The 13,307-nt window shown below is 36.4% G+C and overlaps 1 pseudogene; it reads left to right on the top strand.

The window, feature by feature from the left end:
• Nucleotides 1-13,307, top strand: part of LOC120110173 — a 30,790-nt pseudogene that overhangs the window by 3,903 nt on the left and 13,580 nt on the right.

Below are 13,307 nucleotides of genomic sequence, written 5' to 3'. Positions count from 1 at the left end.
AATGGCAACCAGCTGTTCCTTTGTTGGAACCAACTTTGTCCCGTTTGCTGTGAGTGTCCTTGCTCGTTGTTCACTGCAAGTGCCACGTTGGTGCATTTCTAATAGAGAGCACCTTAACCAACCCATACCCAAAGTTTAACAAAACCAGATTCAGTCACAATTTTCATTTTTTCTGGGACTACATAACATTAGAGTCTAGTTTATCTATTGGGATGTTTGCAATTTTTTTTTTTAACCTGTTGTTAGCTACATAACAAAGTGTTTTTTTTGCACTTGGCTAGTTAGGAAGGCTACCTTCATGTAAATTTGTGTTGGATCCATAATAAAGGTCTTTGCTATAGAGTTATGTAATTAAGTTTCAAATTATTTGCTTTTCAGTTTGGAATTTGCCTTGCATATTGGTTGTGAGATTTTAATTTTATATTTCCTTATAACGGACACATGCCAGTGATGTCTTAACTCATTATGACAGGCTGGCTAAGAAGCTTTATTTGGTACCTTGCAGGTCAGGCATCCAAATATCTTGTCTTTCCTACATAGCACTGAGGCCGAAATTGTTGATGGATCTACTGCGAAACATACGATTTACATTGTAACTGAACCAGTGACACCCCTTGCAGAAAAGATAAAAGAATTAGGTTTAGAAGGTACCCAAAGGTATATGAACTCCCTTTTGCAAACTATGCTTATGTTTGTACTCCTTTTGCAGAATCAACTAAGCACTAATTTTTGGTAAGAAGTATCATTCAGGCAGACTACACGAACACCATACTTAATGGATCATTTTGGTATTTAAAGTAACAATCTCTGTCATTTGTTTGCTTCAGTCAGGTTTTTTTGTTGTCATTAATCCATATTAAGCAAAAAAAATCCTGTCATCTATTAATATCTTGGCATGCTAAAATGAATTAACTTTGAATTGTTTCTATTCTCATGCATATGTTGTTTCTTTTTTCCTTCAACACCTAAATTGTTTGAAGTTCTATAATTTCTCCTCTTTTATTATAACCTTTTTCACTAAAGATGTGAGTACTTCTCATTGCTCCTTTCCTTAATTGTAGAAGGGATGTTCCCATCTCAGTTTGTCAATACTGGAATGACTTTGTCTTGTTGATGCTTATGAAATCTGTTGTAACATATGATTGAATCATTAGTGATCTTTTTGCTGATTTGTTTGGCTGCGACTTCTTTGCACTAGCAGTATCAAAGTGAATTTCATTTTATGTTAATGATGATTTCCTCATGTAGCTTGGCATTATAATTTAATTGTAAGGGTTTATACATAAAATGTGGAAGCACAGTAGTTTGTGCATTGTTCTAATATATAGAATTAGTTTTGTATACATTTTATTTTATGGGTTTTCATGTTTTGTTATCTGTCATTGACATGCAGGGATGAGTATTTTGCATGGGGTCTCCACCAGATATCTAAAGCTGTGAGCTTTTTAAATAATGATTGCAAACTTGTACGTAACTCTGAAACTGTTGAATTGTTACAGTGTCATCCAATATTAAGTTTATAATGCCTTCTGCATTTAGTCAATATCATTGTCCATTGCTAAGTAAGACTTATCATGTCCGTCGTTTCTCCTTCTATTAGTCAGCAAATGTCCAGTAGCTTGAGTTCATTTTAAATTGCTTTTTCTTAAAATCTTTTGACGTGGTTACAGCCGAATAGCACGTAAGGTTTGCTTATGCTTAAGTTAGAGCTGATCACATGCTATGTGGCCCACCTAGCCCGAAAGTTAGTGGTCCTGGGCACTAAAAATAGGCCAGTGGGACAGGCTTGGGCAAAAAAATAGTCCTGATCAAAAAATTGGGTCGGGCCTAAAAAATTTAAAAGACAGCTTGACCCGGCCAGGCCCGGCTTGTATATACATATAAGAATTAAGAAACTCTAACTCTATCAGATCTCTCCTCTTGGTAGCCGCTGAAGCCCCTCCTCTCTCTACTCTCTCTAGGGCTTCTCATGCTTGTTTAGCCACTGGCACCTCTCCGCGGCCATCTCTCTCTCTTCCTTGGCTGATTTCACGCCTCTCTCATGCCTCTTTGAGTTCTTGTGCTTGGTAAGGGACTATTGCTTCTTGGTTTTGATTTTTTTTGGGGGTTATTTGGGATTTGATGTTAGATACATTTGTAGAAAAAGTTGTTTTTTTGGGCTTAATCATATGTGATTTCGCTTGGTTTATTTGACCTGCAAAGAGAAGGTTGAGAGAAAAGAGCGATCTACTGCTTAAATGCTCCGTCTAACTATGTGGGTTTATTTCTCTTTCAATTTTTCCCTAAAAGAGTTTGATCTCTGAAAAAAGTGTCTTCTTGGCCCGTTTTGAGACATCAGTTTCAGCTTGTTCTCATTTTCTCTTGGTCACTTTTTTTCCCTCACCTCTGTGGCAGTCTTTTCCGTTCTCTTTTTATTCTCTGTTTTGAGGCAGCTTTGATCTGCTTAAGCCCGATCGGGCCTGGCGGGTGGGCCTGGGACTGGCTCTGCAAAGTTGGGTCAAGCCTGGGCCTAACTTTTGCTATAGAACTCGGCCTGAGCCCGGCCTGACCCAGGGATTGATTAGCTCTAGCTTAAGTATATGCAGGAAGAGGATGGTGTTAAGCAAAAATAGCATCCAAGTTTTTACAAGAGAAGGGAGGACAAAGAAAATTTTATTCTGAATCCTACTGCATCAGGAACCAATATGCATCTATCCAGTAAAAAGATCCTATTACCTAGAATCTCAAGCCTACCACTTAAATCAGACATAGTAACAAGTAATAGATCCCGGCACAGTTATCCAGTCCAAAGGGCTTATATGAACTTATCAAGAGGCCAGGATTTCCTTTTATGTGGATATGCATTTTAACTCTCACTTTTAAAACTCCATGATGAACTGTTGTAAATTACTAAAAAAATGGTATCTTATAACACTGGAATTGTCATTAAGCAACCTATTGGAATGTCAAAAAGGGACTTTGTAGAATAAACTCTTAAAGTAGCTATACATGTTACTTGTATAAAACGGCATATCTCGTAATGTCACCAAGTGGCCCAGAACTCTCTCTTCCACAGTCAAAAGCTTTGATCATAAATCATCTTATTATAATGGTCCTGTAGGTTTGATTCTTTGAAACTATGACTTTCAAATGACTGATCTTCAGAGGCGATGGGCCTGCTGCTTCAATTAAATGACATTTTGAATGTATTGGATGCTTCAACAGATTCTAGAAGAGGAAGGCTTTGCTTCCTCTTCCACTTTTGTGTATGAGTAATGAAATGGAAGGAACGTGGAGCCCCTTAGAGAGCTGTCTCCTTTGCGTGTCAGATTAGTATTACTGTATTCAGAGATTGGATCCAGGGATGTTGCTTGTTGCAGTGTCATAACAAGTTTTTAATATGCTAAAGGGCGATATACTGCAGTGCTTGTTGTTGTAAAAAGACTTCTCACCAACTTCTCTGGAGAAGATCAAACTTGATCCACTATGACACGGGGGCAAGTTGGTGGAGATGCATGTACAGCTGTTTCTCAAATGCCATATTTTAGGAAAAGGATGATATTCCTTCTGTCCCTATGAGAGAAATATTTTAAGAAGTGCCATGGATAAAAAGTCAGCTGGATGAAGGCAATTAATTAGCAAGCAATGTTGTTCCTAGTTTGCATGTCATCATCTAGCTCGTGTTACATCCTGGCAAAGTAATTCCTATTCCTAGGATCCTTTTCTCTTTAGTCCATCATGTGATCCTTGAACCTTAGTATGTAATGTATGATAGGATGGAGAGTTGGTTTGGTTTGAAATTAACATATTGCCTGTGCATTTTTGTTGCTACAAAATTATGGTGATGAGCATGTATACTTTTCCCCCCATTCTGAGCTGTCCATGGAAATTGCAAGTGCCATTCTTAACAGGAAAATCCAACCACCACGCTATCCTATAAATCATTCGAGTATCTTTGTTTGATCATGCATAAGAAGCTCTCATCTCCCAAGTCCTAATACTCTGAGAAATATATTTAGTAATATATGTAGGTGCTTAAGGTAAGGTTAATGCTTTCCGTTTTAGTTTTATCGATCTTTGTTTCCTTATCAACAAAACAAGGGGTTGAGGAATACTGTATTCTTCATTGTTGTGGCACATGTAGCTCTTACACAAGTCATCGTTACTAACCATCACAGTTTTCTTAAAATTTTCAAAGTTTCTAGCACTTTCTTTTTGTTTGATTATATGAATATGAGCCATTATCTCTACTGTACTAGTACGAAAATTGCTATATCTAAAGAATTTTGTACTACCATTTCAGGTTCATGGTAATGTCTGTTTGGCTAGTGTCGTTGTGACTCAGTCATTGGACTGGAAGCTGCATGCCTTTGACGTCCTATCAGAGTTTGATGGGAACAGTGAAGCTTCTAACAGCTCTATGCTGGTGAGTTCTGTTTTATTTTATCATTGCTTGCTGCCATTCCACAACTTTTGATTGCTCAAATTATCAGAATGCTTTAGATAAGAACATTAGCTAAATTTGTTTATGTAATTCATGTAGGGAATTGGAATTGACCTGGTTCTATAATGCAGCTAAATCAGAAAGTTTCAGAAAATTAAAGTACAAATTCAAAATATTCAAATTATATGCATATAGCTGCTTACTGGGTGTATTTTCTGGATGTTGTATGATCACTCCGCCACCAACCTTTTCTACCTCATGTTCTCGAATCTTTTTCAGTTTTTTTCTAGTGGCTCAAGTAAGGTTATTGTATTGCAGATGGAGTTATATGTAATTACTTAACGATGTCACCTTTCTATAATGCCAAATTTTCAGGTGCTCTAAATATTCCAACTCCCTGGCCCTAAAAAACTTGACACAAGGCACTCCTAAAGAAGATATAAGAATACAAATATAAATATGATTATATATACAAATGTGTGTGTGCACACATTTTCCACACACATACACAAATATATTATATAGATATGTCAACAAGTAATGACTACCGGACTGAGTTGAGTAGTCCATTGTACTTATTAAAAAAATAACATTTCAATCTATATTGCATTAGGGAAAGGAAAATAAAAAGGTATGATAGATCAAAATTTGCACTAGAGTGTCTTTTGATAGGATTTTTGAAAGCTGCCAAGTTTTGGCACTTACTGACTGCTGTAGGTAGGGCACTCCATTTTGATGGTGACAAAAAGCATGCATTTCATATCATTTTACACGAATTAAAAAGAAGATAAATTTGTGACAATTTGACAACTCTTTGGAGATATCCAACTTTCTATTGCTGTTTAATACTTGAATCAATTATGTGTTTATGTTTTAAAACTTCCACTGAAGTGCACTTTTTGATGAGAAACTTCAAAAATTGTGCCAAGTGCTGCCACTTCTAAGTTAAGCTAGAAACTCAAATTTTTGTGGTGTCTTTGGAGTGATGTGCCAGGTCATGTTGTCAATGTTTTTGGAAATGTCAGCATTCCAAATCCTAGAAAAACAAAGAAGATGTTAAAGTGATGCCGTTGCTCAGTATGACACAAACATTAGTGCCTACATGAGCAATTTGGGAAGACTAATTATTCTAATTTTGAGCCCCATCATTAACTAGAAGCCAAGGTTTGCTTCTATGCAAATTTATAATAATCTTGTATGTTTGTGGTACTATTATTTTAACCCCTTGGTTGTAGCTCAAAGTATGCTAAGCAAATTTCTATGTCTGTCTTTTCAATTGTTTACAAATTACAAGTTTTGTAGGCTGGCATATTTGGCTAAGATAGTATCATAGGAAATATCTTCATAAGCTTTGAATATGGGTAATGGGAATGCAAGAGAAAAAAAAATCATGCATATGACCAATGGATACATCATACATGTATATTATATTTAGCTCGTACTGCTATGTTTTCTTTTTCATGTGTAGGAATTTGTTGAAGGAAGTCATTCAGTAATTATAATCTGTATTTATGTGGCACTTGGTGTATGTGGTTCTCCTAATTCGATAAATTTTCCCTTTTGTCAATGATTTGATTTCTTGGTCCAGTTAGCAAAAAACTGGTAACCTCCATATGCATATCAATTTATGTTCCTTCTGGTTATGGTGTCCAAGTTCTTAATGTTTTTAAGGGGAAATCTTTTGAATAGTTGCCACTTATCTCTTTTTGGTACTAGATGCAGCAACATGATGAATTTCAAAAGTTGATAAGTATCTGTTTTCTCTTTGCTGGACATATTATCATATATTGTCTTTTTTTAAACTTGGGTGGTAAATATCTATTGAATTTGATAATTTTGGTTTTATGTTCTTATTGCAGCAATTTGAGTGGCTGGTTGGATCACAATACAAACCTATGGAGTTGTTAAAGTCAGACTGGGCAGCAATTAGAAAGTCACCTCCATGGGCACTTGATTCATGGGGATTAGGTAAGTCCAACTTTTTTGTCTATTATATCTGGTCAGTCTGTTTGCTTGCATGTGATGCTGGTCTTTTGCATGTTGTTCTAGAGCCTGGAGCTACTCATGCCTTCACTAATGGCACATCTAGTATTCTTCGGACTAACCTCTTTATCAGATGCTTATTGCAATATTCACATTTCAAGGGCATTTGGATTTCCATGTGTTATATCCTAAAATGGATGAGAAACAATATGAAGTACTTGATCAGTTGAAAGTGGAAGTGGGAGAGGGTGGAGAAGTAGGAGGGATTTGGGAGGTTGTGGATGGTCTCGATAACTGACGGCTTCTAACTCACAATGGGACCTCATAAACTTGCCAATCAAAGTTACTCGAAAGATGTTAAGAAATACAAGTTAAAAGCTACAATGGAAGTAAAAGAACAAAAAGAAAATATAAAGTTTAAAATTAATAAATTGCTTCCTATGGTTTGAAAAATTGCCTTAGTGCTAGGTGTGCACTCAATGGTCAAGGTGGCCTCAAAAATAAATGAATTAAAAATGTCAGTAAAGATTGTGAGAAATCTACAAAGATATAATTAATAACTCAAGACCTCACCTGAAAAGGCTAGCCAGAAAGTATTGTTTAGGTTTTTTGGCTTTGTGTAAGTAGCCAATATGGGACTGCACATATGCCTGCACGGGTTCTTATATACCCCTTCCATTTAAGCCTTGGTGTCCTAGCCAGGTTAATGGTCCAATTCAATCAAATTTAATCACAAGTACCATGGCCGGTTCATGGTAAGTCCTAAATGGGCCTATGCTGCAATGCCTCCTAGTCCACGTGAGCTATGAGCTAATTCCACTCAACCATTTGTAATAAACCAAGATCGTACCCAAAAAGGCTAGCTAGAAAATATTGTTTAGGTTCTTTGGCACTGTATAAGTATCTAAGATCATCTCCACACATATTCGATGTGGGACTAAACATATGTTTGCATGGGTTCTCATATACCTACTATTCGTGCTGAGCATGTTACAGGGCCACATTCCGTAGGGCAAGATTCAAGAAAATATGCAAGATTAAACACAACCTCTTCATTATTGGACAATGCGACCCTCAATTCAAAGTAGGATGGAATAATTCCATCATTAACAAGTCCAATTACAACTTTCAATTATTTGACTAGTGATGCTCTAACTATTCCTCTTCTTACTAGTAATCCTAAATCATAGCCAAGTACTAAGCATTATGTAGCTTTGAAAAGAAAGTAATAGAGTGGTGTTGAGCTAACAACTTAGTAAAAATCACCCTCCACACACACTAGCATAAATAATCTAATAATAAAACTTAGCAGATAATCAGACCGAAATAAATGAATTCATCATGAAATCATATACCAACTATCGAGCATTTGTAATTACTATTGAAACAAGCACATATATATAATTACATCATAATTCATTAAAATAACCAATATGTTCAAGAGGGATATATCATATATCATCAAAATAAATGTTTTATTCAACAGTGGTTTCAAATATATGCCATTTTCTAATTAACATGATTTGGATCCGATAACAATTAACTTTCTAGCTTTGGATTAATCACAATCATGCTGCAACACGTGACTAGCAAACCATGATATCATATTACTGCTTGTGGCGAGGCTATCCATAATGTAATGCTCTAGCCCGTAACTAACAATCTATAGTATCATTCCTATCTCTCTCAAAAAAAAGACAATCCATAATACTACATTCCTGCCCATAGCAAGAATATCCATAATATCATGCTCCATCTCATGACCGGCAATTCAGTACCACGTTCCTGCCACTGGTGAGGCTCTATATAATATTATAATCCAGCTTGTGATTAGCCATCTATATTAGTGTGGCTAGTCCAAATACCTCTTAATCAACTATCCAGTTATACAAAATTCCATCTTATATTGCCAAATAAAAAATAATTTAATACAATATTCCTTGCAAAGTTCAATGTAAACAGGTATCATATTCCGTGCGAACCAAAATCATTGATATATGACACGTATATACATAAAAAACATACACACGCATACATACATACATACATATTTATGTATATGCTTCTTTATGCATATGAGTCATGTTATTGATGTTTTGATTTGCATGGAATATGGTACGTTGCTTTTTATTTGGAAAGCATAAGACTGAATTTTGTATAATTGGTTGGTTGAGCTGGTGGTATTTGGACTATCCTTGTTAATGTGGATTGCAAGTTACTCGCTGGATTGTGACATTGTAAATAGCCTCGCTTTGGGTAGGAAAGTAGTACTATGGATTGCTTGTTAGGAGTGTGCAAAAAATCCGGTCGGACCACCAATCCGACCTCATTGGTCTATTCGGTTTTGGTTTACATTGGCTTTTTTGAAATCAAACTTGGTGTCGGTTTGAGAAGGGCTTGAACCAAAAAAATGTGGTTCAGTTTCGGTTTGAGTTCTTAAAAAACCGATTCAAACCAAAACGACCCAACCCATATATTATATATATTCATTTTTTATTTTTTTATATTTTCTCTTGCATATAAAATGGAGTTTTTTATGTTAGACTTAGCCTAGCTCATTTAGACCAATCCATTGAACATCAAACTGATAAATCGAACCGAACCGAACTGAATCAAATTTCTCGGATCGATGTCAAGCGGTTTTTGTTAACAATTGGTTCGATTTCTTTTTGATTTCTTTTTAATTTTAGGGAACTATGTTTAATCGGTTCAGTTTTAGGTATATCTCCATACTGACCTGACCCGAACCGTGCACACCCTTATTGTCTGCCACGGGCTGGAGTATGACATTGTGGATATTCTTGCCATGGGCAGAAACATGGTTTTATGGATTGCCACTAATGGGTTGGGGAATGACTTTATGGATAACCTTGCCATGGGCAGGAATGTGGTATTATAGTGAACCCCTTATAGATTGGAAGGTGACCGTGGTTAGTCGAAAGCTAGGAAGCTAACTATTGTTGGATCTGGATTGTGCTAATTAGAAAATGGCAGATAAATTATTTGAAACCTCTATTGAATAGAATAGCTATTTTGATGATACATGATATATCCATTTTGAATAGAATCATTATTTTTGATGATATATGATATATTTATATATCGGCTTGTTTGAGCAGTAATTACAAGTGTTGGATAGTTGGTTTATGATTTCATGATAATTACACATGATGTATGTGGGGGTGTTCTTACCTAGCCATTAGATCATATCAATCATTTTTTAGAGCTGTATGTGGGGGCATGCTCAGTACTTGGCTATGGTTTGGGATTGCTGGTGAGAGGAGGAATAGTTAGTGTGTCACTAATATTAGTGAAGTAACCGAAATCTACAATTGGACAAATTTTGTTACTTCTTAATAATGGAATTATTTTATCTTGTTTTGAAATAAGGATCATATTGTCCAGTAATGTTGAGGTTATGTTCAATCTATAGGTCTTGCATATTCTCTCGGGCCTTGCCCTAGGGAATGAGGGCCTGTGTCATATGCCCAGGCAACGGTGGGTTTGGGGCGTGACATATAATGCCATAGATGGAATATAACTTTTATCAAATAAGATGAAATAAGAAGGTATCAATGTGGCAAAATCTACTACTAAGGATCTGTTTGTTTAATTGATGCCATCCACTAGGATTTGTGGGATTGAGAACATTAAATCAAAGAGAGAAAGGGCAAGGGGGAGAAGAGGATTGAACATTGCATGAAGAAAAGGGAACCACAGAGGTCTTTTTTTTTATTCCCAGCAGTAATGGGCTGGGGAGATCCAGTTAATGTGGGCTACCCTAGGCCTGCTATCCTTTAATGCTGGAAATCCTATTCCCAATCCTATGGATCTGGCAGGATTATCCAAACAGACCTTAATTTATAAAACCTGCCCATCCTCATACCTGAATGGTGCAAATTGAGGAGGGTGTCTATGCTGTCATACCTAAGTGGGCCATGTAGGCTAGTAGGATCACTATTTTTTGTACATTGTTTGTTTCATGGTGAGTGGTGAAGATACAAAAAATTCATACTAAAGACTTTGGGACTTCATAGTCGTTTATACAAAGAATGCAAGATTTCTTTATCTGTCTGTTTCCCAAGTCATCTTTTTCCTTTAGAAAGAGGTAAAAAGAGGTATATGTGGGTGTTTTCCATTGAGAAAAAGTTCTTTATGTTTAAACTAAATGGCACCAAGCCTAAGGTCAGTTCTTCTGGTCTGTTTCATTTGGATTGACATTTCTATCTGAAGTATGATTTTCCTCCTAAGGGCGTAGTTGGGATAATCTTGCTGGATCTGGTGGTATGGGCTGGAAAGAGTGAAAGGGAGAGAGCATGAGATGGGGAGGGAGAGTGCAAGAGGCCATGGGAAGGAAAAGGACCTCACAAAGTCTTTTTTTCTTTCCTATAGGATAGGGGCTAGGGATGCAGCTGGTTGATATGGGCATGGCCCTAATGGTCGTCCAGTATATGAATCCATCAGGATCGGTCACAGGCTGTTCTCGTTGGATTAACTCAACAGGCCCTAAAGGGCCTACTTTTCTTGCGCTTATCGTGTTTAGCTTGTAATGCCAACATGTAATAGTGTTTCTTCGTGTCTGTTTGTCTACCATCCATAGGTCCCGGTTTCCATGAGAAGAAAAAAACCTCGTAAGTTTTTTTTTTCTTTCCTGCAGGATATGCTCTGGGGGTGGAGTGGGTTGATTTGGGCGAAGCCCAAATGGTTATCTAGTCCATGAATCCAGTAGGATTGGCTCCTGTTGTTCTCACTAGATTACCCAAACAGGCCCTAAAAGCTACACTTCTTGTGTTCAATGTGTTCATTTCGTAATGCCAATATCTAATATTATTATGCTTCATGCATGTATGTCTACCATCTTATGGGGTAACCACTCCAAAGACATGGACATCTCGTTTTTTGTAGAGCATGCTTTGCTTCATGAGGGGTGGCTTGAGCCAACGTTGGGAGTTTGTCAGAAAATGTAGGACTGAAGTGTTAGAGAGTGATGGCTAACGATGATAGGAATGAATTTAATATTATGCAGCATTTCCCATAAAGTTGCTTCTTTGTTATTGCTCTTATCATTTTCTGATGCGACTTTGACTCCCTGTTCGACTGGTTTACATGATAGCATGCATACAATATTTTCTCAGGCTGTTTAATATATGAACTATTTTCTGGTACGAAGTTGGCCAAAACAGAGGAGCTGCGTAACACTGCTTTTTATTCCCAAGGTTGGTGCTTGTAACTACTGAAGTGTCCCTCCTGTTTTCTTTTCATGTTTCTCTGTACCTTTTCTTTCTCTCTAGATGTTTGGGAGTAATTTTTATGCATGACTTTTTTTAGCACATAGTGTAAATGCCAATTTTAAATTATAAATTAATGAAAATCCAATCATCTTGTTCATATTTCAAATCTGAGTATTTGAGGGGGATAGTCCACTTCACACTTCAAAACCTTAGTATAAGGTGCTCATTGGTTGTATTGTATCATATTAATTGGTGTTAACATCCAGTTATATAAATATTTTTTTCTCCCAGTCGCTACTTCCAGATTATCAGAGGTTGTTAAGTTCTGCTCCATCTCGGAGGATGAATCCGTCAAAGCTTATTGACAATAGTGGTAAGTTCATTTCTTGTCAGAATCTTTAAGAGCTCAATTTTTCATTTTTGTTCATAACTTTAAATTATAGTTAGATTCCGGAATTTCTGGAAAACATCGCAACTGTTTCTCTTGCATGATTTGCCACTTAAAAATAAGTATTAATGTTTCTATTAAAGTACCAGTGCTTGACTAGCCAGATATGGCTACCCAATACTGTCGAACTGTTTGTCTGAAATCCTTGGATCATTTCTTAACGGTTTGTGATAATATCCTTTAAGTTCTTTTTATTGGTTAGAGAATAGAATGGAGGGAGAACAAAAAAGCAATAACACATATAAAAGACCTGAATGGATGAATATATATGTTCTGTGAGACGGCAAGGACTACAGCAATCACAACTGATTCATGTCAAATGCACGACAATTTATTTACAAAATGTTTGTGTAATGCTTTTCTTTTTTGCGGTAATGTGTTAATGCTGCTAATTCCTTGCAATTTTTATTCGAATGGAATCCTCATCTCTGTCCTCTCCTTCATTTAATAAGTTAGCATGGCAACTTTGAAACAATTTTCGCTCATTAGACATTTTTTTACTGCTTTGTGGACAAGAATATGTCAAAAAAGGTGTAGAGGGAACCTTACTATGAGTTTCTGTGCTATAATCTGGTGGGACAGTCCTGACTTATGCTGTGGGATTGATTTAGTTTGATACTTTTGTGTTGATTGGAGCAAAACCTACCAAATTTAGTCAAGCATTGGATTTGGAAGTTTATTTTGTTTAAGAGTTAGGGAAAAAGGAATGGCTGGACATTTAAAGGGAATTGGTTTGGAGGTTTATCTGAAGAACAAGGAATTTGAGAATCAAGAAATTGTTAGGAATTTAGAAACTTACAAATACTTTGTATAGTTCAAATAGGCATCTAAAACTTGGGGGAGAGGATGGATGTGCATCCCTTATCATCCTTTTGTGCTAAGCTCATCTGGTCCCCATCATCAGTTTAGTGTGATAGTATATTCACTGCTTATTAATTATTATTTGAAATTTGCAAGGCTATTTGTATGAGTGACATGATAATCTCTTTTTTGTTTGTTCTTGGAGTGTACCAATCTATTGTTTGAGATGAAAGCAAGGTTTAAAACAATGGCCATTGTAATGCTGTAAGGGCTGTTATAATGGTTTTGGGCCTCTGTCATTACAATAATAACATGGTAAATGATCAAGGCCACTTATAGTGGTCTGTTATTAACGCAAATAATGGCTACTATCTTCATTTCTATGGTTTTCCTAGATAATATAGTGTTCCTTTTTAAAAAT

This window comes from Phoenix dactylifera, chromosome 3 (genome assembly GCF_009389715.1).
Source record: "Phoenix dactylifera cultivar Barhee BC4 chromosome 3, palm_55x_up_171113_PBpolish2nd_filt_p, whole genome shotgun sequence".
NCBI classification, from domain to species: Eukaryota; Viridiplantae; Streptophyta; class Magnoliopsida; order Arecales; family Arecaceae; genus Phoenix; species Phoenix dactylifera.
This window is presented reverse-complemented; position numbering and strand designations above follow the sequence as displayed.